This window comes from Lissotriton vulgaris, unplaced genomic scaffold (genome assembly GCF_964263255.1).
Source record: "Lissotriton vulgaris unplaced genomic scaffold, aLisVul1.2 SCAFFOLD_1527, whole genome shotgun sequence".
In the NCBI taxonomy this organism is placed as follows: domain Eukaryota; kingdom Metazoa; phylum Chordata; class Amphibia; order Caudata; family Salamandridae; genus Lissotriton; species Lissotriton vulgaris.
The window spans coordinates 74,809-98,530 of record NW_028241337.1 but is presented as its reverse complement, the minus strand read 5'-3'; the positions used below and the strand labels follow the sequence as shown (position 1 = coordinate 98,530).

General features: G+C 38.5%; 29 non-coding genes across 29 annotated transcripts; all 29 read left to right on the top strand.

Annotated features, from left to right (window-relative positions):
* Positions 1-672: 672 nt before the first annotated feature.
* TRNAK-UUU (transfer RNA lysine (anticodon UUU)) lies at positions 673-745 on the top strand. Its single transcript has one exon. It is a non-coding gene; the product is annotated as a tRNA-Lys (tRNA).
* Positions 746-1,084: 339 nt separating this feature from the next.
* Positions 1,085-1,175, top strand: TRNAR-UCU (transfer RNA arginine (anticodon UCU)). Its single transcript is given in 2 exon segments — positions 1,085-1,121; positions 1,140-1,175. It is a non-coding gene; the product is annotated as a tRNA-Arg (tRNA).
* Positions 1,176-2,811: 1,636 nt separating this feature from the next.
* TRNAR-UCU (transfer RNA arginine (anticodon UCU)) lies at positions 2,812-2,902 on the top strand. The gene is given in 2 exon segments: positions 2,812-2,848; positions 2,867-2,902. It is a non-coding gene; the product is annotated as a tRNA-Arg (tRNA).
* A 1,637-nt stretch (positions 2,903-4,539) lies between these two features.
* TRNAR-UCU (transfer RNA arginine (anticodon UCU)) lies at positions 4,540-4,630 on the top strand. The gene is given in 2 exon segments: positions 4,540-4,576; positions 4,595-4,630. It is a non-coding gene; the product is annotated as a tRNA-Arg (tRNA).
* Positions 4,631-4,925: 295 nt separating this feature from the next.
* TRNAK-UUU (transfer RNA lysine (anticodon UUU)) lies at positions 4,926-4,998 on the top strand. Its single transcript has one exon. It is a non-coding gene; the product is annotated as a tRNA-Lys (tRNA).
* Positions 4,999-5,855: 857 nt separating this feature from the next.
* TRNAK-UUU (transfer RNA lysine (anticodon UUU)) lies at positions 5,856-5,928 on the top strand. The gene has a single exon. It is a non-coding gene; the product is annotated as a tRNA-Lys (tRNA).
* Positions 5,929-6,267: 339 nt separating this feature from the next.
* TRNAR-UCU (transfer RNA arginine (anticodon UCU)) lies at positions 6,268-6,358 on the top strand. Its single transcript is given in 2 exon segments — positions 6,268-6,304; positions 6,323-6,358. It is a non-coding gene; the product is annotated as a tRNA-Arg (tRNA).
* A 1,638-nt stretch (positions 6,359-7,996) lies between these two features.
* On the top strand, positions 7,997-8,087 carry TRNAR-UCU (transfer RNA arginine (anticodon UCU)). The gene is given in 2 exon segments: positions 7,997-8,033; positions 8,052-8,087. It is a non-coding gene; the product is annotated as a tRNA-Arg (tRNA).
* Positions 8,088-8,382: 295 nt separating this feature from the next.
* TRNAK-UUU (transfer RNA lysine (anticodon UUU)) lies at positions 8,383-8,455 on the top strand. The gene has a single exon. It is a non-coding gene; the product is annotated as a tRNA-Lys (tRNA).
* A 1,269-nt stretch (positions 8,456-9,724) lies between these two features.
* TRNAR-UCU (transfer RNA arginine (anticodon UCU)) lies at positions 9,725-9,815 on the top strand. Its single transcript is given in 2 exon segments — positions 9,725-9,761; positions 9,780-9,815. It is a non-coding gene; the product is annotated as a tRNA-Arg (tRNA).
* A 295-nt stretch (positions 9,816-10,110) lies between these two features.
* Positions 10,111-10,183, top strand: TRNAK-UUU (transfer RNA lysine (anticodon UUU)). The gene has a single exon. It is a non-coding gene; the product is annotated as a tRNA-Lys (tRNA).
* Positions 10,184-11,452: 1,269 nt separating this feature from the next.
* Positions 11,453-11,543, top strand: TRNAR-UCU (transfer RNA arginine (anticodon UCU)). Its single transcript is given in 2 exon segments — positions 11,453-11,489; positions 11,508-11,543. It is a non-coding gene; the product is annotated as a tRNA-Arg (tRNA).
* Positions 11,544-11,838: 295 nt separating this feature from the next.
* On the top strand, positions 11,839-11,911 carry TRNAE-UUC (transfer RNA glutamic acid (anticodon UUC)). The gene has a single exon. It is a non-coding gene; the product is annotated as a tRNA-Glu (tRNA).
* Positions 11,912-13,180: 1,269 nt separating this feature from the next.
* Positions 13,181-13,271, top strand: TRNAR-UCU (transfer RNA arginine (anticodon UCU)). Its single transcript is given in 2 exon segments — positions 13,181-13,217; positions 13,236-13,271. It is a non-coding gene; the product is annotated as a tRNA-Arg (tRNA).
* Positions 13,272-13,566: 295 nt separating this feature from the next.
* Positions 13,567-13,639, top strand: TRNAE-UUC (transfer RNA glutamic acid (anticodon UUC)). Its single transcript has one exon. It is a non-coding gene; the product is annotated as a tRNA-Glu (tRNA).
* Positions 13,640-14,496: 857 nt separating this feature from the next.
* On the top strand, positions 14,497-14,569 carry TRNAK-UUU (transfer RNA lysine (anticodon UUU)). The gene has a single exon. It is a non-coding gene; the product is annotated as a tRNA-Lys (tRNA).
* A 339-nt stretch (positions 14,570-14,908) lies between these two features.
* On the top strand, positions 14,909-14,999 carry TRNAR-UCU (transfer RNA arginine (anticodon UCU)). Its single transcript is given in 2 exon segments — positions 14,909-14,945; positions 14,964-14,999. It is a non-coding gene; the product is annotated as a tRNA-Arg (tRNA).
* Positions 15,000-15,294: 295 nt separating this feature from the next.
* TRNAE-UUC (transfer RNA glutamic acid (anticodon UUC)) lies at positions 15,295-15,367 on the top strand. The gene has a single exon. It is a non-coding gene; the product is annotated as a tRNA-Glu (tRNA).
* Positions 15,368-16,224: 857 nt separating this feature from the next.
* Positions 16,225-16,297, top strand: TRNAK-UUU (transfer RNA lysine (anticodon UUU)). Its single transcript has one exon. It is a non-coding gene; the product is annotated as a tRNA-Lys (tRNA).
* A 339-nt stretch (positions 16,298-16,636) lies between these two features.
* On the top strand, positions 16,637-16,727 carry TRNAR-UCU (transfer RNA arginine (anticodon UCU)). The gene is given in 2 exon segments: positions 16,637-16,673; positions 16,692-16,727. It is a non-coding gene; the product is annotated as a tRNA-Arg (tRNA).
* A 295-nt stretch (positions 16,728-17,022) lies between these two features.
* On the top strand, positions 17,023-17,095 carry TRNAK-UUU (transfer RNA lysine (anticodon UUU)). The gene has a single exon. It is a non-coding gene; the product is annotated as a tRNA-Lys (tRNA).
* Positions 17,096-18,364: 1,269 nt separating this feature from the next.
* TRNAR-UCU (transfer RNA arginine (anticodon UCU)) lies at positions 18,365-18,455 on the top strand. Its single transcript is given in 2 exon segments — positions 18,365-18,401; positions 18,420-18,455. It is a non-coding gene; the product is annotated as a tRNA-Arg (tRNA).
* A 295-nt stretch (positions 18,456-18,750) lies between these two features.
* Positions 18,751-18,823, top strand: TRNAE-UUC (transfer RNA glutamic acid (anticodon UUC)). Its single transcript has one exon. It is a non-coding gene; the product is annotated as a tRNA-Glu (tRNA).
* Positions 18,824-20,092: 1,269 nt separating this feature from the next.
* Positions 20,093-20,183, top strand: TRNAR-UCU (transfer RNA arginine (anticodon UCU)). The gene is given in 2 exon segments: positions 20,093-20,129; positions 20,148-20,183. It is a non-coding gene; the product is annotated as a tRNA-Arg (tRNA).
* A 295-nt stretch (positions 20,184-20,478) lies between these two features.
* On the top strand, positions 20,479-20,551 carry TRNAE-UUC (transfer RNA glutamic acid (anticodon UUC)). Its single transcript has one exon. It is a non-coding gene; the product is annotated as a tRNA-Glu (tRNA).
* Positions 20,552-21,408: 857 nt separating this feature from the next.
* Positions 21,409-21,481, top strand: TRNAK-UUU (transfer RNA lysine (anticodon UUU)). Its single transcript has one exon. It is a non-coding gene; the product is annotated as a tRNA-Lys (tRNA).
* Positions 21,482-21,820: 339 nt separating this feature from the next.
* TRNAR-UCU (transfer RNA arginine (anticodon UCU)) lies at positions 21,821-21,911 on the top strand. The gene is given in 2 exon segments: positions 21,821-21,857; positions 21,876-21,911. It is a non-coding gene; the product is annotated as a tRNA-Arg (tRNA).
* A 1,225-nt stretch (positions 21,912-23,136) lies between these two features.
* TRNAK-UUU (transfer RNA lysine (anticodon UUU)) lies at positions 23,137-23,209 on the top strand. Its single transcript has one exon. It is a non-coding gene; the product is annotated as a tRNA-Lys (tRNA).
* Positions 23,210-23,548: 339 nt separating this feature from the next.
* TRNAR-UCU (transfer RNA arginine (anticodon UCU)) lies at positions 23,549-23,639 on the top strand. Its single transcript is given in 2 exon segments — positions 23,549-23,585; positions 23,604-23,639. It is a non-coding gene; the product is annotated as a tRNA-Arg (tRNA).
* The last annotated feature ends 83 nt before the right edge of the window (positions 23,640-23,722 follow it).

Genomic DNA, 23,722 nt, shown 5'->3' with positions numbered 1-23,722 from the left:
ATCTTTTATCCAATTCAATGTTCAAAATGTAAGCTAGTGTCCGATTAATTTGATAAAGTTGGTCAACAACTTATAGGTCATCTTTTTATTTGTGAATCTCTGATCACCTTGTTGAATCAGGTCGGATCTCTGGTGCAATGGATTGCGGCTTGGAGTCCTAGGCGAATGTAGCAAAAGCATTCAAACGCTAAGGGTTCGAACACCAACTGGGTCAATTTTATCCCTCCTCTATTTTATAACTAATTGAAACAGTAACCAGCAATCCTGCTTCTCCATCACCAGAAACATTTACCAAAATGGCAGTGAAAGAAAGTCTACTTAAACAGAGACTGTTTGCTTTGAAAATGTTGCATAGTCTATGCCCAAGAGGAAATTCCCAATGATACTGCTGAAAATGTAATTTAGGAGTTAGTAATAGTATTTGGCCCTTTATTAATTTCACAGTGTCATTTTAAACACGTGATTTCTATGTCATCCGAAAATGAGATAGTACAAATTTCCGGAGTTATAATGGATTACGTGTGCTGCTGAAATTTCAAATGCTTAAAATATCAATTCATTATTAAACTCTAGAATATTGATTGCTAATATATGTAATTATATAAATATACAAAGTGTAGGTCAGTGTACGTCCACATTTGTTTAGCTGATTTTAAGGTAGAGTATAGCAGAGCCTGGATAGCTCAGTCGGTAGAGCATCAGACTTTTAATCTGAGGGTCCAGGGTTCAAGTCCCTGTTCAGGCGGTTGTTTCCTTTAAAGAAAAAGTACTCTAATTGTATGCTCTTTTTGTGGACCCCTGCATGACGAATAAGATATTCCATTACTAAAATTGCAAAAACGTCTTTCATGGAGTTGTGAAATACACATCTGTCTCACATATTATGTGCCATTTGACTAAACTTAAGTCGTACGTAGATTTACCAATGGTATCATGTAGTCTGAGACGGTGAATATCATTTCACCAATTCAATATTCAATATATAGCCATGGTTATAGTATCAAATGAACTTTATAAAGCTGATCAACAGCTAATAGCTCATTATTTCATTTCAGAACATCTCTGCACCTCATTATAGCAGATTGGCTCTGTGGCGCAATGGATAGCGCATTGGACTTCTAGGTGAATGTAAAAAAGATATTCAAAGGTTGTGGGTTCGAATCCCACCAGAGTCAGTTTTATCCCTGTTATCCTGTTATCCCAAGTACCAATTCATTATTATATTCTCTGTATTTAGTACTAATACCGGCAACCATCTTAACCCCTTGCGTGCTGATGACAGAACGGTTCCGTCATCAGCTACGGGTGAGCTGTGCTGATGACGAAACCGTTCCGTCATGACTCCGCCCGAGCAAGGCGGAGTCAGCACAGGCGGAAAATACGCCCCGCACGCAAGGGGTTAAAAAAAGTAGTGATATTTGGGACACTTCCTAATGTTGATAATGTCATTTTGTGTATTGCTGCCTCAGAGCCTGGATAGCTCAGTCGGTAGAGCATCAGACTTTTAATCCGCGGGTCCAGGGTTCAAGTCCCTGTTCAGGCGGCTTGGTTAAAAAAATGTATATCAATTGCATACTCTTTTCAGGATCCAATGAATGGGAAGTCCAATTACAGATGGTTCAAAAAAGTCTTGATCGAGTCCTTACATACCCATCTGTGCTCTACTTTCTTTGACAAGGGTTAAGAAGACTTACCCAAACTGTATCATGTAGTTTGACATGTTGATTATCTTTTATCCAATTCAATGTTCAAAATGTAAGCTAGTGTCCGATTAATTTGATAAAGTTGGTCAACAACTTATAGGTCATCTTTTTATTTGTGAATCTCTGATCACCTTGTTGAATCAGGTCGGATCTCTGGTGCAATGGATTGCGGCTTGGAGTCCTAGGCGAATGTAGCAAAAGCATTCAAACGCTAAGGGTTCGAACACCAACTGGGTCAATTTTTTCCCTCCTCTATTTTATAACTAATTGAAACAGTAACCAGCAATCCTGCTTCTCCATCACCAGAAACATTTACCAAAATGGCAGTGAAAGAAAGTCTACTTAAACAGAGACTGTTTGCTTTGAAAATGTTGCATAGTCTATGCCCAAGAGGAAATTCCCAATGATACTGCTGAAAATGTAATTTAGGAGTTAGTAATAGTATTTGGCCCTTTATTAATTTCACAGTGTCATTTTAAACACGTGATTTCTATGTCATCCGAAAATGAGATAGTACAAATTTCCGGAGTTATAATGGATTACGTGTGCTGCTGAAATTTCAAATGCTTAAAATATCAATTCATTATTAAACTCTAGAATATTGATTGCTAATATATGTAATTATATAAATATACAAAGTGTAGGTCAGTGTACGTCCACATTTGTTTAGCTGATTTTAAGGTAGAGTATAGCAGAGCCTGGATAGCTCAGTCGGTAGAGCATCAGACTTTTAATCTGAGGGTCCAGGGTTCAAGTCCCTGTTCAGGTGGTTGTTTCCTTTAAAGAAAAAGTACTCTAATTGTATCCTCTTTTTGTGGACCCCTGCATGACGAATAAGATATTCCATTACTAAAATTGCAAAAACGTCTTTCATGGAGTTGTGAAATACACATCTGTCTCACATATTATGTGCCATTTGACTAAACTTAAGTCGTACGTAGATTTACCAATGGTATCATGTAGTCTGAGACGGTGAATATCATTTCACCAATTCAATATTCAAAATATAGCCATGGTTATAGTATCAAATGAACTTTATAAAGCTGATCAACAGCTAATAGCTCATTATTTCATTTCAGAACATCTCTGCACCTCATTATAGCAGATTGGCTCTGTGGCGCAATGGATAGCGCATTGGACTTCTGGGTGAATGTAAAAAAGATATTCAAAGGTTGTGGGTTCGAATCCCACCAGAGTCAGTTTTATCCCTGTTATCCTGTTATCCCAAGTACCAATTCATTATTATATTCTCTGTATTTAGTACTAATACCGGCAACCATCTTAACCCCTTGCGTGCTGATGACAGAACGGTTCCGTCATCAGCTATGGGTGAGCTGTGCTGATGACGAAACCGTTCCGTCATGACTCCGCCCGCGCAAGGCGTAGTCAGCACAGGCGGAAAATACGCCCCGCACGCAAGGGGTTAAAAAACGTAGTGATAGTTGGGACACTTCCTAATGTTGATAATGTCATTTTGTGTATTGCTGCCTCAGAGCCTGGATAGCTCAGTTGGTAGAGCATCAGACTTTTAATCTGAGGGCCCAGGGTTCAAGTCCCTGTTCAGTCGGCTTGGTTAAAGAAAATGTATATCAATTGCATACTCTTTTCAGGATCCAATGAATGGGAAGTCCAATTACAGATGGTTCAAAAAAGTCTTGATCGAGTCCTTACATACCCATCTGTGCTCTACTTTCTTTGACAAGGGTTAAGAAGACTTACCCAAACTGTATCATGTAGTTTGACATGTTGATTATCTTTTATCCAATTCAATGTTCAAAATGTAAGCTAGTGTCCGATTAATTTGATAAAGTTGGTCAACAACTTATAGGTCATCTTTTTATTTGTGAATCTCTGATCACCTTGTTGAATCAGGTCGGATCTCTGGTGCAATGGATTGCGGCTTGGAGTCCTAGGCGAATGTAGCAAAAGCATTCAAACGCTAAGGGTTCGAACACCAACTGGGTCAATTTTTTCCCTCCTCTATTTTATAACTAATTGAAACAGTAACCAGCAATCCTGCTTCTCCATCACCAGAAACATTTACCAAAATGGCAGTGAAAGAAAGTCTACTTAAACAGAGACTGTTTGCTTTGAAAATGTTGCATAGTCTATGCCCAAGAGGAAATTCCCAATGATACTGCTGAAAATGTAATTTAGGAGTTAGTAATAGTATTTGGCCCTTTATTAATTTCACAGTGTCATTTTAAACACGTGATTTCTATGTCATCCGAAAATGAGATAGTACAAATTTCCGGAGTTATAATGGATTACGTGTGCTGCTGAAATTTCAAATGCTTAAAATATCAATTCATTATTAAACTCTAGAATATTGATTGCTAATATATGTAATTATATAAATATACAAAGTGTAGGTCAGTGTACGTCCACATTTGTTTAGCTGATTTTAAGGTAGAGTATAGCAGAGCCTGGATAGCTCAGTCGGTAGAGCATCAGACTTTTAATCTGAGGGTCCAGGGTTCAAGTCCCTGTTCAGGTGGTTGTTTCCTTTAAAGAAAAAGTACTCTAATTGTATGCTCTTTTTGTGGACCCCTGCATGACGAATAAGATATTCCATTACTAAAATTGCAAAAACGTCTTTCATGGAGTTGTGAAATACACATCTGTCTCACATATTATGTGCCATTTGACTAAACTTAAGTCGTACGTAGATTTACCAATGGTATCATGTAGTCTGAGACGGTGAATATCATTTCACCAATTCAATATTCAAAATATAGCCATGGTTATAGTATCAAATGAACTTTATAAAGCTGATCAACAGCTAATAGCTCATTATTTCATTTCAGAACATCTCTGCACCTCATTATAGCAGATTGGCTCTGTGGCGCAATGGATAGCGCATTGGACTTCTGGGTGAATGTAAAAAAGATATTCAAAGGTTGTGGGTTCGAATCCCACCAGAGTCAGTTTTATCCCTGTTATCCTGTTATCCCAAGTACCAATTCATTATTATATTCTCTGTATTTAGTACTAATACCGGCAACCATCTTAACCCCTTGCGTGCTGATGACAGAACGGTTCCGTCATCAGCTATGGGTGAGCTGTGCTGATGACGAAACCGTTCCGTCATGACTCCGCCCGCGCAAGGCGTAGTCAGCACAGGCGGAAAATACGCCCCGCACGCAAGGGGTTAAAAAACGTAGTGATAGTTGGGACACTTCCTAATGTTGATAATGTCATTTTGTGTATTGCTGCCTCAGAGCCTGGATAGCTCAGTTGGTAGAGCATCAGACTTTTAATCTGAGGGCCCAGGGTTCAAGTCCCTGTTCAGGCGGCTTGGTTAAAGAAAATGTATATCAATTGCATACTCTTTTCAGGATCCAATGAATGGGAATTCCAATTACAGATGGTTCAAAAAAGTCTTGATCGAGTCCTTACATACCCATCTGTGCTCTACTTTCTTTGACAAGGGTTAAGAAGACTTACCCAAACTGTATCATGTAGTTTGACAAGTTGATTATCTTTTATCCAATTCAATGTTCAAAATGTAAGCTAGTGTCCGATTAATTTGATAAAGTTGGTCAACAACTTATAGGTCATCTTTTTATTTGTGAATCTCTGATCACCTTGTTGAATCAGGTCGGATCTCTGGTGCAATGGATTGCGGCTTGGAGTCCTAGGCGAATGTAGCAAAAGCATTCAAACGCTAAGGGTTCGAACACCAACTGGGTCAATTTTATCCCTCCTCTATTTTATAACTAATTGAAACAGTAACCAGCAATCCTGCTTCTCCATCACCAGAAACATTTACCAAAATGGCAGTGAAAGAAAGTCTACTTAAACAGAGACTGTTTGCTTTGAAAATGTTGCATAGTCTATGCCCAAGAGGAAATTCCCAATGATACTGCTGAAAATGTAATTTAGGAGTTAGTAATAGTATTTGGCCCTTTATTAATTTCACAGTGTCATTTTAAACACGTGATTTCTATGTCATCCGAAAATGAGATAGTACAAATTTCCGGAGTTATAATGGATTACGTGTGCTGCTGAAATTTCAAATGCTTAAAATATCAATTCATTATTAAACTCTAGAATATTGATTGCTAATATATGTAATTATATAAATATACAAAGTGTAGGTCAGTGTACGTCCACATTTGTTTAGCTGATTTTAAGGTAGAGTATAGCAGAGCCTGGATAGCTCAGTCGGTAGAGCATCAGACTTTTAATCTGAGGGTCCAGGGTTCAAGTCCCTGTTCAGGCGGTTGTTTCCTTTAAAGAAAAAGTACTCTAATTGTATGCTCTTTTTGTGGACCCCTGCATGACGAATAAGATATTCCATTACTAAAATTGCAAAAACGTCTTTCATGGAGTTGTGAAATACACATCTGTCTCACATATTATGTGCCATTTGACTAAACTTAAGTCGTACGTAGATTTACCAATGGTATCATGTAGTCTGAGACGGTGAATATCATTTCACCAATTCAATATTCAAAATATAGCCATGGTTATAGTATCAAATGAACTTTATAAAGCTGATCAACAGCTAATAGCTCATTATTTCATTTCAGAACATCTCTGCACCTCATTATAGCAGATTGGCTCTGTGGCGCAATGGATAGCGTATTGGACTTCTAGGTGAATGTAAAAAAGATATTCAAAGGTTGTGGGTTCGAATCCCACCAGAGTCAGTTTTATCCCTGTTATCCTGTTATCCCAAGTACCAATTCATTATTATATTCTCTGTATTTAGTACTAATACCGGCAACCATCTTAACCCCTTGCGTGCTGATGACAGAACGGTTCCGTCATCAGCTACGGGTGAGCTGTGCTGATGACGAAACCGTTCCGTCATGACTCCGCCCGAGCAAGGCGGAGTCAGCACAGGCGGAAAATACGCCCCGCACGCAAGGGGTTAAAAAAACGTAGTGATAGTTGGGACACTTCCTAATGTTGATAATGTCATTTTGTGTATTGCTGCCTCAGAGCCTGGATAGCTCAGTCGGTAGAGCATCAGACTTTTAATCCGCGGGTCCAGGGTTCAAGTCCCTGTTCAGGCGGCTTGGTTAAAAAAATGTATATCAATTGCATACTCTTTTCAGGATCCAATGAATGGGAAGTCCAATTACAGATGGTTCAAAAAAGTCTTGATCGAGTCCTTACATACCCATCTGTGCTCTACTTTCTTTGACAAGGGTTAAGAAGACTTACCCAAACTGTATCATGTAGTTTGACATGTTGATTATCTTTTATCCAATTCAATGTTCAAAATGTAAGCTAGTGTCCGATTAATTTGATAAAGTTGGTCAACAACTTATAGGTCATCTTTTTATTTGTGAATCTCTGATCACCTTGTTGAATCAGGTCGGATCTCTGGTGCAATGGATTGCGGCTTGGAGTCCTAGGCGAATGTAGCAAAAGCATTCAAACGCTAAGGGTTCGAACACCAACTGGGTCAATTTTTTCCCTCCTCTATTTTATAACTAATTGAAAACAGTAACCAGCAATCCTGCTTCTCCATCACCAGAAACATTTACCAAAATGGCAGTGAAAGAAAGTCTACTTAAACAGAGACTGTTTGCTTTGAAAATGTTGCATAGTCTATGCCCAAGAGGAAATTCCCAATGATACTGCTGAAAATGTAATTTAGGAGTTAGTAATAGTATTTGGCCCTTTATTAATTTCACAGTGTCATTTTAAACACGTGATTTCTATGTCATCCGAAAATGAGATAGTACAAATTTCCGGAGTTATAATGGATTACGTGTGCTGCTGAAATTTCAAATGCTTAAAATATCAATTCATTATTAAACTCTAGAATATTGATTGCTAACATATGTAATTATATAAATATACAAAGTGTAGGTCAGTGTACGTCCACATTTGTTTAGCTGATTTTAAGGTAGAGTATAGCAGAGCCTGGATAGCTCAGTCGGTAGAGCATCAGACTTTAAATCTGAGGGTCCAGGGTTCAAGTCCCTGTTCAGGCAGTTGTTTCCTTTAAAGAAAAAGTACTCTAATTGTATGCTCTTTTTGTGGACCCCTGCATGACGAATAAGATATTCCATTACTAAAATTGCAAAAACGTCTTTCATGGAGTTGTGAAATACACATCTGTCTCACATATTATGTGCCATTTGACTAAACTTAAGTCGTACGTAGATTTACCAGTGGTATCATGTAGTCTGAGACGGTGATTATCATTTCACCAATTCAATATTCAAAATATAGCCATGGTTATAGTATCAAATGAACTTTATAAAGCTGATCAACAGCTAATAGCTCATTATTTCATTTCAGAACATCTCTGCACCTCATTTTAGCAGATTGGCTCTGTGGCGCAATGGATAGCGCATTGGACTTCTAGGTGAATGTAAAAAAGATATTCAAAGGTTGTGGGTTCGAATCCCACCAGAGTCAGTTTTATCCCTGTTATCCTGTTATCCCAAGTACCAATTCATTATTATATTCTCTGTATTTAGTACTAATACCGGCAACCATCTTAACCCCTTGCGTGCTGATGACAGAACGGTTCCGTCATCAGCTACGGGTGAGCTGTGCTGATGACGAAACCGTTTCGTCATGACTCCGCCCGCGCAAGGCGGAGTCAGCACAGGCGGAAAATACGCCCCGCACGCAAGGGGTTAAAAAACGTAGTGATAGTTGGGACACTTCCTAATGTTGATAATGTCATTTTGTGTATTGCTGCCTCAGAGCCTGGATAGCTCAGTCGGTAGAGCATCAGACTTTTAATCTGAGGGCCCAGGGTTCAAGTCCCTGTTCAGGCGGCTTGGTTAAAGAAAATGTATATCAATTGCATACTCTTTTCAGGATCCAATGAATGGGAATTCCAATTACAGATGGTTCAAAAAAGTCTTGATCGAGTCCTTACATACCCATCTGTGCTCTACTTTCTTTGACAAGGGTTAAGAAGACTTACCCAAACTGTATCATGTAGTTTGACATGTTGATTATCTTTTATCCAATTCAATGTTCAAAATGTAAGCTAGTGTCCGATTAATTTGATAAAGTTGGTCAACAACTTATAGGTCATCTTTTTATTTGTGAATCTCTGATCACCTTGTTGAATCAGGTCGGATCTCTGGTGCAATGGATTGCGGCTTGGAGTCCTAGGCGAATGTAGCAAAAGCATTCAAACGCTAAGGGTTCGAACACCAACTGGGTCAATTTTATCCCTCCTCTATTTTATAACTAATTGAAACAGTAACCAGCAATCCTGCTTCTCCATCACCAGAAACATTTACCAAAATGGCAGTGAAAGAAAGTCTACTTAAACAGAGACTGTTTGCTTTGAAAATGTTGCATAGTCTATGCCCAAGAGGAAATTCCCAATGATACTGCTGAAAATGTAATTTAGGAGTTAGTAATAGTATTTGGCCCTTTATTAATTTCACAGTGTCATTTTAAACACGTGATTTCTATGTCATCCGAAAATGAGATAGTACAAATTTCCGGAGTTATAATGGATTACGTGTGCTGCTGAAATTTCAAATGCTTAAAATATCAATTCATTATTAAACTCTAGAATATTGATTGCTAACATATGTAATTATATAAATATACAAAGTGTAGGTCAGTGTACGTCCACATTTGTTTAGCTGATTTTAAGGTAGAGTATAGCAGAGCCTGGATAGCTCAGTCGGTAGAGCATCAGACTTTAAATCTGAGGGTCCAGGGTTCAAGTCCCTGTTCAGGCAGTTGTTTCCTTTAAAGAAAAAGTACTCTAATTGTATGCTCTTTTTGTGGACCCCTGCATGACGAATAAGATATTCCATTACTAAAATTGCAAAAACGTCTTTCATGGAGTTGTGAAATACACATCTGTCTCACATATTATGTGCCATTTGACTAAACTTAAGTCGTACGTAGATTTACCAGTGGTATCATGTAGTCTGAGACGGTGATTATCATTTCACCAATTCAATATTCAAAATATAGCCATGGTTATAGTATCAAATGAACTTTATAAAGCTGATCAACAGCTAATAGCTCATTATTTCATTTCAGAACATCTCTGCACCTCATTTTAGCAGATTGGCTCTGTGGCGCAATGGATAGCGCATTGGACTTCTAGGTGAATGTAAAAAAGATATTCAAAGGTTGTGGGTTCGAATCCCACCAGAGTCAGTTTTATCCCTGTTATCCTGTTATCCCAAGTACCAATTCATTATTATATTCTCTGTATTTAGTACTAATACCGGCAACCATCTTAACCCCTTGCGTGCTGATGACAGAACGGTTCCGTCATCAGCTACGGGTGAGCTGTGCTGATGACGAAACCGTTTCGTCATGACTCCGCCCGCGCAAGGCGGAGTCAGCACAGGCGGAAAATACGCCCCGCACGCAAGGGGTTAAAAAACGTAGTGATAGTTGGGACACTTCCTAATGTTGATAATGTCATTTTGTGTATTGCTGCCTCAGAGCCTGGATAGCTCAGTCGGTAGAGCATCAGACTTTTAATCTGAGGGCCCAGGGTTCAAGTCCCTGTTCAGGCGGCTTGGTTAAAGAAAATGTATATCAATTGCATACTCTTTTCAGGATCCAATGAATGGGAATTCCAATTACAGATGGTTCAAAAAAGTCTTGATCGAGTCCTTACATACCCATCTGTGCTCTACTTTCTTTGACAAGGGTTAAGAAGACTTACCCAAACTGTATCATGTAGTTTGACATGTTGATTATCTTTTATCCAATTCAATGTTCAAAATGTAAGCTAGTGTCCGATTAATTTGATAAAGTTGGTCAACAACTTATAGGTCATCTTTTTATTTGTGAATCTCTGATCACCTTGTTGAATCAGGTCGGATCTCTGGTGCAATGGATTGCGGCTTGGAGTCCTAGGCGAATGTAGCAAAAGCATTCAAACGCTAAGGGTTCGAACACCAACTGGGTCAATTTTATCCCTCCTCTATTTTATAACTAATTGAAACAGTAACCAGCAATCCTGCTTCTCCATCACCAGAAACATTTACCAAAATGGCAGTGAAAGAAAGTCTACTTAAACAGAGACTGTTTGCTTTGAAAATGTTGCATAGTCTATGCCCAAGAGGAAATTCCCAATGATACTGCTGAAAATGTAATTTAGGAGTTAGTAATAGTATTTGGCCCTTTATTAATTTCACAGTGTCATTTTAAACACGTGATTTCTATGTCATCCGAAAATGAGATAGTACAAATTTCCGGAGTTATAATGGATTACGTGTGCTGCTGAAATTTCAAATGCTTAAAATATCAATTCATTATTAAACTCTAGAATATTGATTGCTAACATATGTAATTATATAAATATACAAAGTGTAGGTCAGTGTACGTCCACATTTGTTTAGCTGATTTTAAGGTAGAGTATAGCAGAGCCTGGATAGCTCAGTCGGTAGAGCATCAGACTTTAAATCTGAGGGTCCAGGGTTCAAGTCCCTGTTCAGGCAGTTGTTTCCTTTAAAGAAAAAGTACTCTAATTGTATGCTCTTTTTGTGGACCCCTGCATGACGAATAAGATATTCCATTACTAAAATTGCAAAAACGTCTTTCATGGAGTTGTGAAATACACATCTGTCTCACATATTATGTGCCATTTGACTAAACTTAAGTCGTACGTAGATTTACCAGTGGTATCATGTAGTCTGAGACGGTGATTATCATTTCACCAATTCAATATTCAAAATATAGCCATGGTTATAGTATCAAATGAACTTTATAAAGCTGATCAACAGCTAATAGCTCATTATTTCATTTCAGAACATCTCTGCACCTCATTATAGCAGATTGGCTCTGTGGCGCAATGGATAGCGCATTGGACTTCTAGGTGAATGTAAAAAAGATATTCAAAGGTTGTGGGTTCGAATCCCACCAGAGTCAGTTTTATCCCTGTTATCCTGTTATCCCAAGTACCAATTCATTATTATATTCTCTGTATTTAGTACTAATACCGGCAACCATCTTAACCCCTTGCGTGCTGATGACAGAACGGTTCCGTCATCAGCTACGGGTGAGCTGTGCTGATGACGAAACCGTTCCGTCATGACTCCGCCCGCGCAAGGCGGAGTCAGCACAGGCGTAAAATACGCCCCGCACGCAAGGGGTTAAAAAACGTAGTGATAGTTGGGACACTTCCTAATGTTGATGATGTCATTTTGTGTATTGCTGCCTCAGAGCCTGGATAGCTCAGTCGGTAGAGCATCAGACTTTCAATCCGAGGGACCAGGGTTCAAGTCCCTGTTCAGGCAGCTTGGTTAAAAAAAATGTATATCAATTGCATACTCTTTTCAGGATCCAATGAATGGGAAGTCGAATTACAGATGGTTCAAAAAAGTCTTGATTGAGTCCTTACATACCCATCTGTGCTCTACTTTCTTTGACAAGGGTTAAGAAGACTTACCCAAACTGTATCATGTAGTTTGACATGTTGATTATCTTTTATCCAATTCAATGTTCAAAATGTAAGCTAGTGTCCGATTAATTTGATAAAGTTGGTCAACAACTTATAGGTCATCTTTTTATTTGTGAATCTCTGATCACCTTGTTGAATCAGGTCGGATCTCTGGTGCAATGGATTGCGGCTTGGAGTCCTAGGCGAATGTAGCAAAAGCATTCAAACGCTAAGGGTTCGAACACCAACTGGGTCAATTTTATCCCTCCTCTATTTTATAACTAATTGAAACAGTAACCAGCAATCCTGCTTCTCCATCACCAGAAACATTTACCAAAATGGCAGTGAAAGAAAGTCTACTTAAACAGAGACTGTTTGCTTTGAAAATGTTGCATAGTCTATGCCCAAGAGGAAATTCCCAATGATACTGCTGAAAATGTAATTTAGGAGTTAGTAATAGTATTTGGCCCTTTATTAATTTCACTGTGTCATTTTAAACACGTGATTTCTATGTCATCCGAAAATGAGATAGTACAAATTTCCGGAGTTATAATGGATTACGTGTGCTGCTGAAATTTCAAATGCTTAAAATATCAATTCATTATTAAACTCTAGAATATTGATTGCTAATATATGTAATTATATAAATATACAAAGTGTAGGTCAGTGTACGTCCACATTTGTTTAGCTGATTTTAAGGTGGAGTATAGCAGAGCCTGGATAGCTCACTCGGTAGAGCATCAGACTTTTAATCTGAGGGTCCAGGGTTCAAGTCCCTGTTCAGGCGGTTGTTTCCTTTAAAGAAAAAGTACTCTAATTCTAAGCTCTTTTTCTGGACCCCTGCATGACGAATAAGATATTCCATTACTAAAATTGCAAAAACGTCTTTCATGGAGTTGTGAAATACACATCTGTCTCACATATTATGTGCCATTTGACTAAACTTAAGTCGTACGTAGATTTACCAATGGTATCATGTAGTCTGAGACGGTGAATATCATTTCACCAATTCAATATTCAAAATATAGCCATGGTTATAGTATCAAATGAACTTTATAAAGCTGATCAACAGCTAATAGCTCATTATTTCATTTCAGAACATCTCTGCACCTCATTTTAGCAGATTGGCTCTGTGGCGCAATGGATAGCGCATTGGACTTCTAGGTGAATGTAAAAAAGATATTCAAAGGTTGTGGGTTCGAATCCCACCAGAGTCAGTTTTATCCCTGTTATCCTGTTATCCCAAGTACCAATTCATTATTATATTCTCTGTATTTAGTACTAATACCGGCAACCATCTTAACCCCTTGCGTGCTGATGACAGAACGGTTCCGTCATCAGCTACGGGTGAGCTGTGCTGATGACGAAACCGTTCCGTCATGACTCCGCCCGCGCAAGGCGGAGTCAGCACAGGCGGAAAATACGCCCCGCACGCAAGGGGTTAAAAAACGTAGTGATAGTTGGGACACTTCCTAATGTTGATAATGTCATTTTGTGTATTGCTGCCTCAGAGCCTGGATAGCTCAGTCGGTAGAGCATCAGACTTTCAATCCGAGGGACCAGGGTTCAAGTCCCTGTTCAGGCAGCTTGGTTAAAAAAAATGTATATCAATTGCATACTCTTTTCAGGATCCAATGAATGGGAAGTCGAATTACAGATGGTTCAAAAAAGTCTTGATCGAGTCCTTACATACCCATCTGTGCTCTACTTTCTTTGACAAGGGTTAAGAAGACTTACCCAAACTGTATCATGTAGTTTGACATGTTGATTATCTTTTATCCAATTCAATGTTCAAAATGTAAGCTAGTGTCCGATTAATTTGATAAAGTTGGTCAACAACTTATAGGTCATCTTTTTATTTGTGAATCTCTGATCACCTTGTTGAATCAGGTCGGATCTCTGGTGCAATGGATTGCGGCTTGGAGTCCTAGGCGAATGTAGCAAAAGCATTCAAACGCTAAGGGTTCGAACACCAACTGGGTCAATTTTATCCCTCCTCTATTTTATAACTAATTGAAACAGTAACCAGCAATCCTGCTTCTCCATCACCAGAAACATTTACCAAAATGGCAGTGAAAGAAAGTCTACTTAAACAGAGACTGTTTGCTTTGAAAATGTTGCATAGTCTATGCCCAAGAGGAAATTCCCAATGATACTGCTGAAAATGTAATTTAGGAGTTAGTAATAGTATTTGGCCCTTTATTAATTTCACTGTGTCATTTTAAACACGTGATTTCTATGTCATCCGAAAATGAGATAGTACAAATTTCCGGAGTTATAATGGATTACGTGTGCTGCTGAAATTTCAAATGCTTATAATATCAATTCATTATTAAACTCTAGAATATTGATTGCTAATATATGTAATTATATAAATATACAAAGTGTAGGTCAGTGTACGTCCACATTTGTATAGCTGATTTTAAGGTAGAGTATAGCAGAGCCTGGATAGCTCAGTCGGTAGAGCATCAGACTTTTAATCTGAGGGTCCAGGGTTCAAGTCCCTGTTCAGGCGGTTGTTTCCTTTAAAGAAAAAGTACTCTAATTGTATGCTCTTTTTGTGGACCCCTGCATGACGAATAAGATATTCCATTACTAAAATTGCAAAAACGTCTTTCATGGAGTTGTGAAATACACATCTGTCTCACATATTATGTGCCATTTGACTAAACTTAAGTCGTACGTAGATTTACCAATGGTATCATGTAGTCTGAGACGGTGATTATCATTTCACCAATTCAATATTCAAAATATAGCCATGGTTATAGTATCAAATGAACTTTATAAAGCTGAACAACAGCTAATAGCTCATTATTTCATTTCAGAACATCTCTGCACCTCATTATAGCAGATTGGCTCTGTGGCGCAATGGATAGCGCATTGGACTTCTAGGTGAATGTAAAAAAGATATTCAAAGGTTGTGGGTTCGAATCCCACCAGAGTCAGTTTTATCCCTGTTATCCTGTTATCCCAAGTACCAATTCATTATTATATTCTCTGTATTTAGTACTAATACCGGCAACCATCTTAACCCCTTGCGTGCTGATGACAGAACGGTTCCGTCATCAGCTACGGGTGAGCTGTGCTGATGACGAAACCGTTCCGTCATGACTCCGCCCGCGCAAGGCGGAGTCAGCACAGGCGGAAAATACGCCCCGCACGCAAGGGGTTAAAAAACGTAGTGATAGTTGGGACACTTCCTAATGTTGATAATGTCATTTTGTGTATTGCTGCCTCAGAGCCTGGATAGCTCAGTCGGTAGAGCATCAGACTTTCAATCCGAGGGACCAGGGTTCAAGTCCCTGTTCAGGCAGCTTGGTTAAAAAAAATGTATATCAATTGCATACTCTTTTCAGGATCCAATGAATGGGAAGTCGAATTACAGATGGTTAAAAAAAGTCTTGATCGAGTCCTTACATACCCATCTGTGCTCTACTTTCTTTGACAAGGGTTAAGAAGACTTACCCAAACTGTATCATGTAGTTTGACATGTTGATTATCTTTTATCCAATTCAATGTTCAAAATGTAAGCTAGTGTCCGATTAATTTGATAAAGTTGGTCAACAACTTATAGGTCATCTTTTTATTTGTGAATCTCTGATCACCTTGTTGAATCAGGTCGGATCTCTGGTGCAATGGATTGCGGCTTGGAGTCCTAGGCGAATGTAGCAAAAGCATTCAAACGCTAAGGGTTCGAACACCAACTGGGTCAATTTTATCCCTCCTCTATTTTATAACTAATTGAAACAGTAACCAGCAATCCTGCTTCTCCATCACCAGAAACATTTACCAAAATGGCAGTGAAAGAAAGTCTACTTAAACAGAGACTGTTTGCTTTGAAAATGTTGCATAGTCTATGCCCAAGAGGAAATTCCCAATGATACTGCTGAAAATGTAATTTAGGAGTTAGTAATAGTATTTGGCCCTTTATTAATTTCACTGTGTCATTTTAAACACGTGATTTCTATGTCATCCGAAAATGAGATAGTACAAATTTCCGGAGTTATAATGGATTACGTGTGCTGCTGAAATTTCAAATGCTTATAATATCAATTCATTATTAAACTCTAGAATATTGATTGCTAATATATGTAATTATATAAATATACAAAGTGTAGGTCAGTGTACGTCCACATTTGTATAGCTGATTTTAAGGTAGAGTATAGCAGAGCCTGGATAGCTCAGTCGGTAGAGCATCAGACTTTTAATCTGAGGGTCCAGGGTTCAAGTCCCTGTTCAGGCGGTTGTTTCCTTTAAAGAAAAAGTACTCTAATTGTATGCTCTTTTTGTGGACCCCTGCATGACGAATAAGATATTCCATTACTAAAATTGCAAAAACGTCTTTCATGGAGTTGTGAAATACACATCTGTCTCACATATTATGTGCCATTTGACTAAACTTAAGTCGTACGTAGATTTACCAATGGTATCATGTAGTCTGAGACGGTGATTATCATTTCACCAATTCAATATTCAAAATATAGCCATGGTTATAGTATCAAATGAACTTTATAAAGCTGAACAACAGCTAATAGCTCATTATTTCATTTCAGAACATCTCTGCACCTCATTATAGCAGATTGGCTCTGTGGCGCAATGGATAGCGCATTGGACTTCTAGGTGAATGTAAAAAAGATATTCAAAGGTTGTGGGTTCGAATCCCACCAGAGTCAGTTTTATCCCTGTTATCCTGTTATCCCAAGTACCAATTCATTATTATATTCTCTGTATTTAGTACTAATACCGGCAACCATCTTAACCCCTTGCGTGCTGATGACAGAACGGTTCCGTCATCAGCTACCGGTGAGCTGTGCTGATGACGAAACCGTTCCGTCATGACTCCGCCCGCGCAAGGCGGAGTCAGCACAGGCGGAAAATACGCCCCGCACGCAAGGGGTTAAAAAACGTAGTGATAGTTGGGACACTTCCTAATGTTGATAATGTCATTTTGTGTATTGCTGCCTCAGAGCCTGGATAGCTCAGTCGGTAGAGCATCAGACTTTTAATCTGAGGGCCCAGGGTTCAAGTCCCTGTTCAGGCGGCTTGGTTAAAGAAAATGTATATCAATTGCATACTCTTTTCAGGATCCAATGAATGGGAATTCCAATTACAGATGGTTCAAAAAAGTCTTGATCGAGTCCTTACATACCCATCTGTGCTCTACTTTCTTTGACAAGGGTTAAGAAGACTTACCCAAACTGTATCATGTAGTTTGACATGTTGATTATCTTTTATCCAATTCAATGTTCAAAATGTAAGCTAGTGTCCGATTAATTTGATAAAGTTGGTCAACAACTTATAGGTCATCTTTTTATTTGTGAATCTCTGATCACCTTTTTGAATCAGGTCGGATCTCTGGTGCAATGGATTGCGGCTTGGAGTCCTAGGCGAATGTAGCAAAAGCATTCAAACGCTAAGGGTTCGAACACCAACTGGGTCAATTTTATCCCTCCTCTATTTTATAACTAATTGAAACAGTAACCAGCAATCCTGCTTCTCCATCACCAGAAACATTTACCAAAATGGCAGTGAAAGAAAGTCTACTTAAACAGAGACTGTTTGCTTTGAAAATGTTGCATAGTCTATGCCCAAGAGGAAATTCCCAATGATACTGCTGAAAATGTAATTTAGGAGTTAGTAATAGTATTTGGCCCTTTATTAATTTCACAGTGTCATTTTAAACACGTGATTTCTATGTCATCCGAAAATGAGATAGTACAAATTTCCGGAGTTATAATGGATTACGTGTGCTGCTGAAATTTCAAATGCTTAAAATATCAATTCATTATTAAACTCTAGAATATTGATTGCTAATATATGTAATTATATAAATATACAAAGTGTAGGTCAGTGTACGTCCACATTTGTTTAGCTGATTTTAAGGTAGAGTATAGCAGAGCCTGGATAGCTCAGTCGGTAGAGCATCAGACTTTAAATCTGAGGGTCCAGGGTTCAAGTCCCTGTTCAGGCGGTTGTTTCCTTTAAAGAAAAAGTACTCTAATTGTATGCTCTTTTTGTGGACCCCTGCATGACGAATAAGATATTCCATTACTAAAATTGCAAAAACGTCTTTCATGGAGTTGTGAAATACACATCTGTCTCACATATTATGTGCCATTTGACTAAACTTAAGTCGTACGTAGATTTACCAGTGGTATCATGTAGTCTGAGACGGTGATTATCATTTCACCAATTCAATATTCAAAATACAGCCATGGTTATAGTATCAAATGAACTTTATAAAGCTGATCAACAGCTAATAGCTCATTATTTCATTTCAGAACATCTCTGCACCTCATTATAGCAGATTGGCTCTGTGGCGCAATGGATAGCGCATTGGACTTCTAGGTGAATGTAAAAAAGATATTCAAAGGTTGTGGGTTCGAATCCCACCAGAGTCAGTTTTATCCCTGTTATCCTGTTATCCCAAGTACCAATTCATTATTATATTCTCTGTATTTAGTACTAATACCGGCAACCATCTTAACCCCTTGCGTGCTGATGACAGAACGGTTCCGTCATCAGCTACGGGTGAGCTGTGCTGATGACGAAACCGTTCCGTCATGACTCCGCCCGCGCAAGGCGGAGTCAGCACAGGCGGAAAATACGCCCCGCACGCAAGGGGTTAAAAAACGTAGTGATAGTTGGGACACTTCCTAATGTTGATAATGTCATTTTGTGTATTGCTGCCTCAGAGCCTGGATAGCTCAGTCGGTAGAGCATCAGACTTTCAATCCGAGGGACCAGGGTTCAAGTCCCTGTTCAGGCAGCTTGGTTAAAAAAAATGTATATCAATTGCATACTCTTTTCAGGATCCAATGAATGGGAAGTCGAATTACAGATGGTTCAAAAAAGTCTTGATCGAGTCCTTACATACCCATCTGTGCTCTACTTTCTTTGACAAGGGTTAAGAAGACTTACCCAAACTGTATCATGTAGTTTGACATGTTGATTATCTTTTATCCAATTCAATGTTCAAAATGTAAGCTAGTGTCCGATTAATTTGATAAAGTTGGTCAACAACTTATAGGTCATCTTTTTATTTGTGAATCTCTGATCACCTTGTTGAATCAGGACGGATCTCTGGTGCAATGGATTGCGGCTTGGAGTCCTAGGCGAATGTAGCAAAAGCATTCAAACGCTAAGGGTTCGAACACCAACTGGGTCAATTTTATCCCTCCTCTATTTTATAACTAATTGAAACAGTAACCAGCAATCCTGCTTCTCCATCACCAGAAACATTTACCAAAATGGCAGTGAAAGAAAGTCTACTTAAACAGAGACTGTTTGCTTTGAAAATGTTGCATAGTCTATGCCCAAGAGGAAATTCCCAATGATACTGCTGAAAATGTAATTTAGGAGTTAGTAATAGTATTTGGCCCTTTATTAATTTCACTGTGTCATTTTAAACACGTGATTTCTATGTCATCCGAAAATGAGATAGTACAAATTTCCGGAGTTATAATGGATTACGTGTGCTACTGAAATGTCAAATGCTTAAAATATCAATTCATTATTAAACTCTAGAATATTGATTGCTAATATATGTAATTATATAAATATACAAAGTGTAGGTCAGTGTACGTCCACATTTGTTTAGCTGATTTTAAGGTAGAGTATAGCAGAGCCTGGATAGCTCAGTCGGTAGAGCATCAGACTTTAAATCTGAGGGTCCAGGGTTCAAGTCCCTGTTCAGGCGGTTGTTTCCTTTAAAGAAAAAGTACTCTAATTGTATGCTCTTTTTGTGGACCCCTGCATGACGAATAAGATATTCCATTACTAAAATTGCAAAAACGTCTTTCATGGAGTTGTGAAATACACATCTGTCTCACATATTATGTGCCATTTGACTAAACTTAAGTCGTACGTAGATTTACCAGTGGTATCATGTAGTCTGAGACGGTGATTATCATTTCACCAATTCAATATTCAAAATATAGCCATGGTTATAGTATCAAATGAACTTTATAAAGCTGATCAACAGCTAATAGCTCATTATTTCATTTCAGAACATCTCTGCACCTCATTATAGCAGATTGGCTCTGTGGCGCAATGGATAGCGCATTGGACTTCTAGGTGAATGTAAAAAAGATATTCAAAGGTTGTGGGTTCGAATCCCACCAGAGTCAGTTTTATCCCTGTTATCCTGTTATCCCAAGTACCAATTCATTATTATATTCTCTGTATTTAGTACTAATACCGGCAACCATCTTAACCCCTTGCGTGCTGATGACAGAACGGTTCCGTCATCAGCTACGGGTGAGCTGTGCTGATGACGAAACCGTTCCGTCATGACTCCGCCCGCGCAAGGCGGAGTCAGCACAGGCGGAAAATACGCCCCGCACGCAAGGGGTTAAAAAACGTAGTGATAGTTGGGACACTTCCTAATGTTGATAATGTCATTTTGTGTATTGCTGCCTCAGAGCCTGGATAGCTCAGTCGGTAGAGCATCAGACTTTCAATCCGAGGGACCAGGGTTCAAGTCCCTGTTCAGGCAGCTTGGTTAAAAAAAATGTATATCAATTGCATACTCTTTTCAGGATCCAATGAATGGGAAGTCGAATTACAGATGGTTCAAAAAAGTCTTGATCGAGTCCTTACATACCCATCTGTGCTCTACTTTCTTTGACAAGGGTTAAGAAGACTTACCCAAACTGTATCATGTAGTTTGACATGTTGATTATCTTTTATCCAATTCAATGTTCAAAATGTAAGCTAGTGTCCGATTAATTTGATAAAGTTGGTCAACAACTTATAGGTCATCTTTTTATTTGTGAATCTCTGATCACCTTGTTGAATCAGGTCGGATCTCTGGTGCAATGGATTGCGGCTTGGAGTCCTAGGCGAATGTAGCAAAAGCATTCAAACGCTAAGGGTTCGAACACCAACTGGGTCAATTTTATCCCTCCTCTATTTTATAACTAATTGAAACAGTAACCAGCAATCCTGCTTCTCCATCACCAGAAACATTTACCAAAATGGCAGTGAAAGAAAGTCTACTTAAACAGAGACTGTTTGCTTTGAAAATGTTGCATAGTCTATGCCCAAGAGGAAATTCCCAATGATACTGCTGAAAATGTAATTTAGGAGTTAGTAATAGTATTTGGCCCTTTATTAATTTCACTGTGTCATTTTAAACACGTGATTTCTATGTCATCCGAAAATGAGATAGTACAAATTTCCGGAGTTATAATGGATTACGTGTGCTGCTGAAATTTCAAATGCTTATAATATCAATTCATTATTAAACTCTAGAATATTGATTGCTAATATATGTAATTATATAAATATACAAAGTGTAGGTCAGTGTACGTCCACATTTGTTTAGCTGATTTTAAGGTAGAGTATAGCAGAGCCTGGATAGCTCAGTCGGTAGAGCATCAGACTTTTAATCTGAGGGTCCAGGGTTCAAGTCCCTGTTCAGGCGGTTGTTTCCTTTAAAGAAAAAGTACTCTAATTGTATGCTCTTTTTGTGGACCCCTGCATGACGAATAAGATATTCCATTACTAAAATTGCAAAAACGTCTTTCATGGAGTTGTGAAATACACATCTGTCTCACATATTATGTGCCATTTGACTAAACTTAAGTCGTACGTAGATTTACCAATGGTATCATGTAGTCTGAGACGGTGATTATCATTTCACCAATTCAATATTCAAAATATAGCCATGGTTATAGTATCAAATGAACTTTATAAAGCTGATCAACAGCTAATAGCTCATTATTTCATTTCAGAACATCTCTGCACCTCATTATAGCAGATTGGCTCTGTGGCGCAATGGATAGCGCATTGGACTTCTAGGTGAATGTAAAAAAGATATTCAAAGGTTGTGGGTTCGAATCCCACCAGAGTCAGTTTTATCCCTGTTATCCTGTTATCCCAAGTACCAATTCATTATTATATTCTCTGTATTTAGTACTAATACCGGCAACCATCTTAACCCCTTGCGTGCTGATGACAGAACGGTTCCGTCATCAGCTACGGGTGAGCTGTGCTGATGACGAAACCGTTCCGTCATGACTCCGCCCGCGCAAGGCGGAGTCAGCACAGGCGGAAAATACGCCCCGCACGCAAGGGGTTAAAAAACGTAGTGATAGTTGGGACACTTCCTAATGTTGATAATGTCATTTTGTGTATTGCTGCCTCAGAGCCTGGATAGCTCAGTCGGTAGAGCATCAGACTTTTAATCCGAGGGACCAGGGTTCAAGTCCCTGTTCAGGCAGCTTGGTTAAAAAAAATGTATATCAATTGCATACTCTTTTCAGGATCCAATGAATGGGAAGTCGAATTACAGATGGTTCAAAAAAGTCTTGATCGAGTCCTTACATACCCATCTGTGCTCTACTTTCTTTGACAAGGGTTAAGAAGACTTACCCAAACTGTATCATGTAGTTTGACATGTTGATTATCTTTTATCCAATTCAATGTTCAAAATGTAAGCTAGTGTCCGATTAATTTGATAAAGTTGGTCAACAACTTATAGGTCATCTTTTTATTTGTGAATCTCTGATCACCTTGTTGAATCAGGTCGGATCTCTGGTGCAATGGATTGCGGCTTGGAGTCCTAGGCGAATGTAGCAAAAGCATTCAAACGCTAAGGGTTCGAACACCAACTGGGTCAAATTTATCCCTCCTCTATTTTATAACTAATTGAAACAGTAACCAGCAATCCTGCTTCTCCATCACCAGAAACATTTACCAAAATGGCAGTGAAAGAAAGTCTACTTAAACAGAGACTGTTTGCTTTGAAAATGTTGCATAGTCTATGCCCAAGAGGAAATTCCCAATGATACTGCTGAAAATGTAATTTAGGAGTTAGTAATAGTATTTGGCCCTTTATTAATTTCACAGTGTCATTTTAAACACGTGATTTCTATGTCATCCGAAAATGAGATAGTACAAATTTCCGGAGTTATAATGGATTACGTGTGCTGCTGAAATTTCAAATGCTTAAAATATCAATTCATTATTAAACTCTAGAATATTGATTGCTAATATATGTAATTATATAAATATACAAAGTGTAGGTCAGTGTACGTCCACATTTGTTTAGCTGATTTTAAGGTAGAGTATAGCAGAGCCTGGATAGCTCAGTCGGTAGAGCATCAGACTTTTAATCTGAGGGTCCAGGGTTCAAGTCCCTGTTCAGGCGGTTGTTTCCTTTAAAGAAAAAGTACTCTAATTCTATGCTCTTTTTGTGGACCCCTGCATGACGAATAAGATATTCCATTACTAAAATTGCAAAAACGTCTTTCATGGAGTTGTGAAATACACATCTGTCTCACATATTATGTGCCATTTGACTAAACTTAAGTCGTACGTAGATTTACCAATGGTATCATGTAGTCTGAGACGGTGAATATCATTTCACCAATTCAATATTCAAAATATAGCCATGGTTATAGTATCAAATGAACTTTATAAAGCTGATCAACAGCTAATAGCTCATTATTTCATTTCAGAACATCTCTGCACCTCATTATAGCAGATTGGCTCTGTGGCGCAATGGATAGCGCATTGGACTTCTAGGTGAATGTAAAAAAGATATTCAAAGGTTGTGGGTTCGAATCCCACCAGAGTCAGTTTTATCCCTGTTATCCTGTTATCCCAAGTACCAATTCATTATTATATTCTCTGTATTTAGTACTAATACCGGCAACCATCT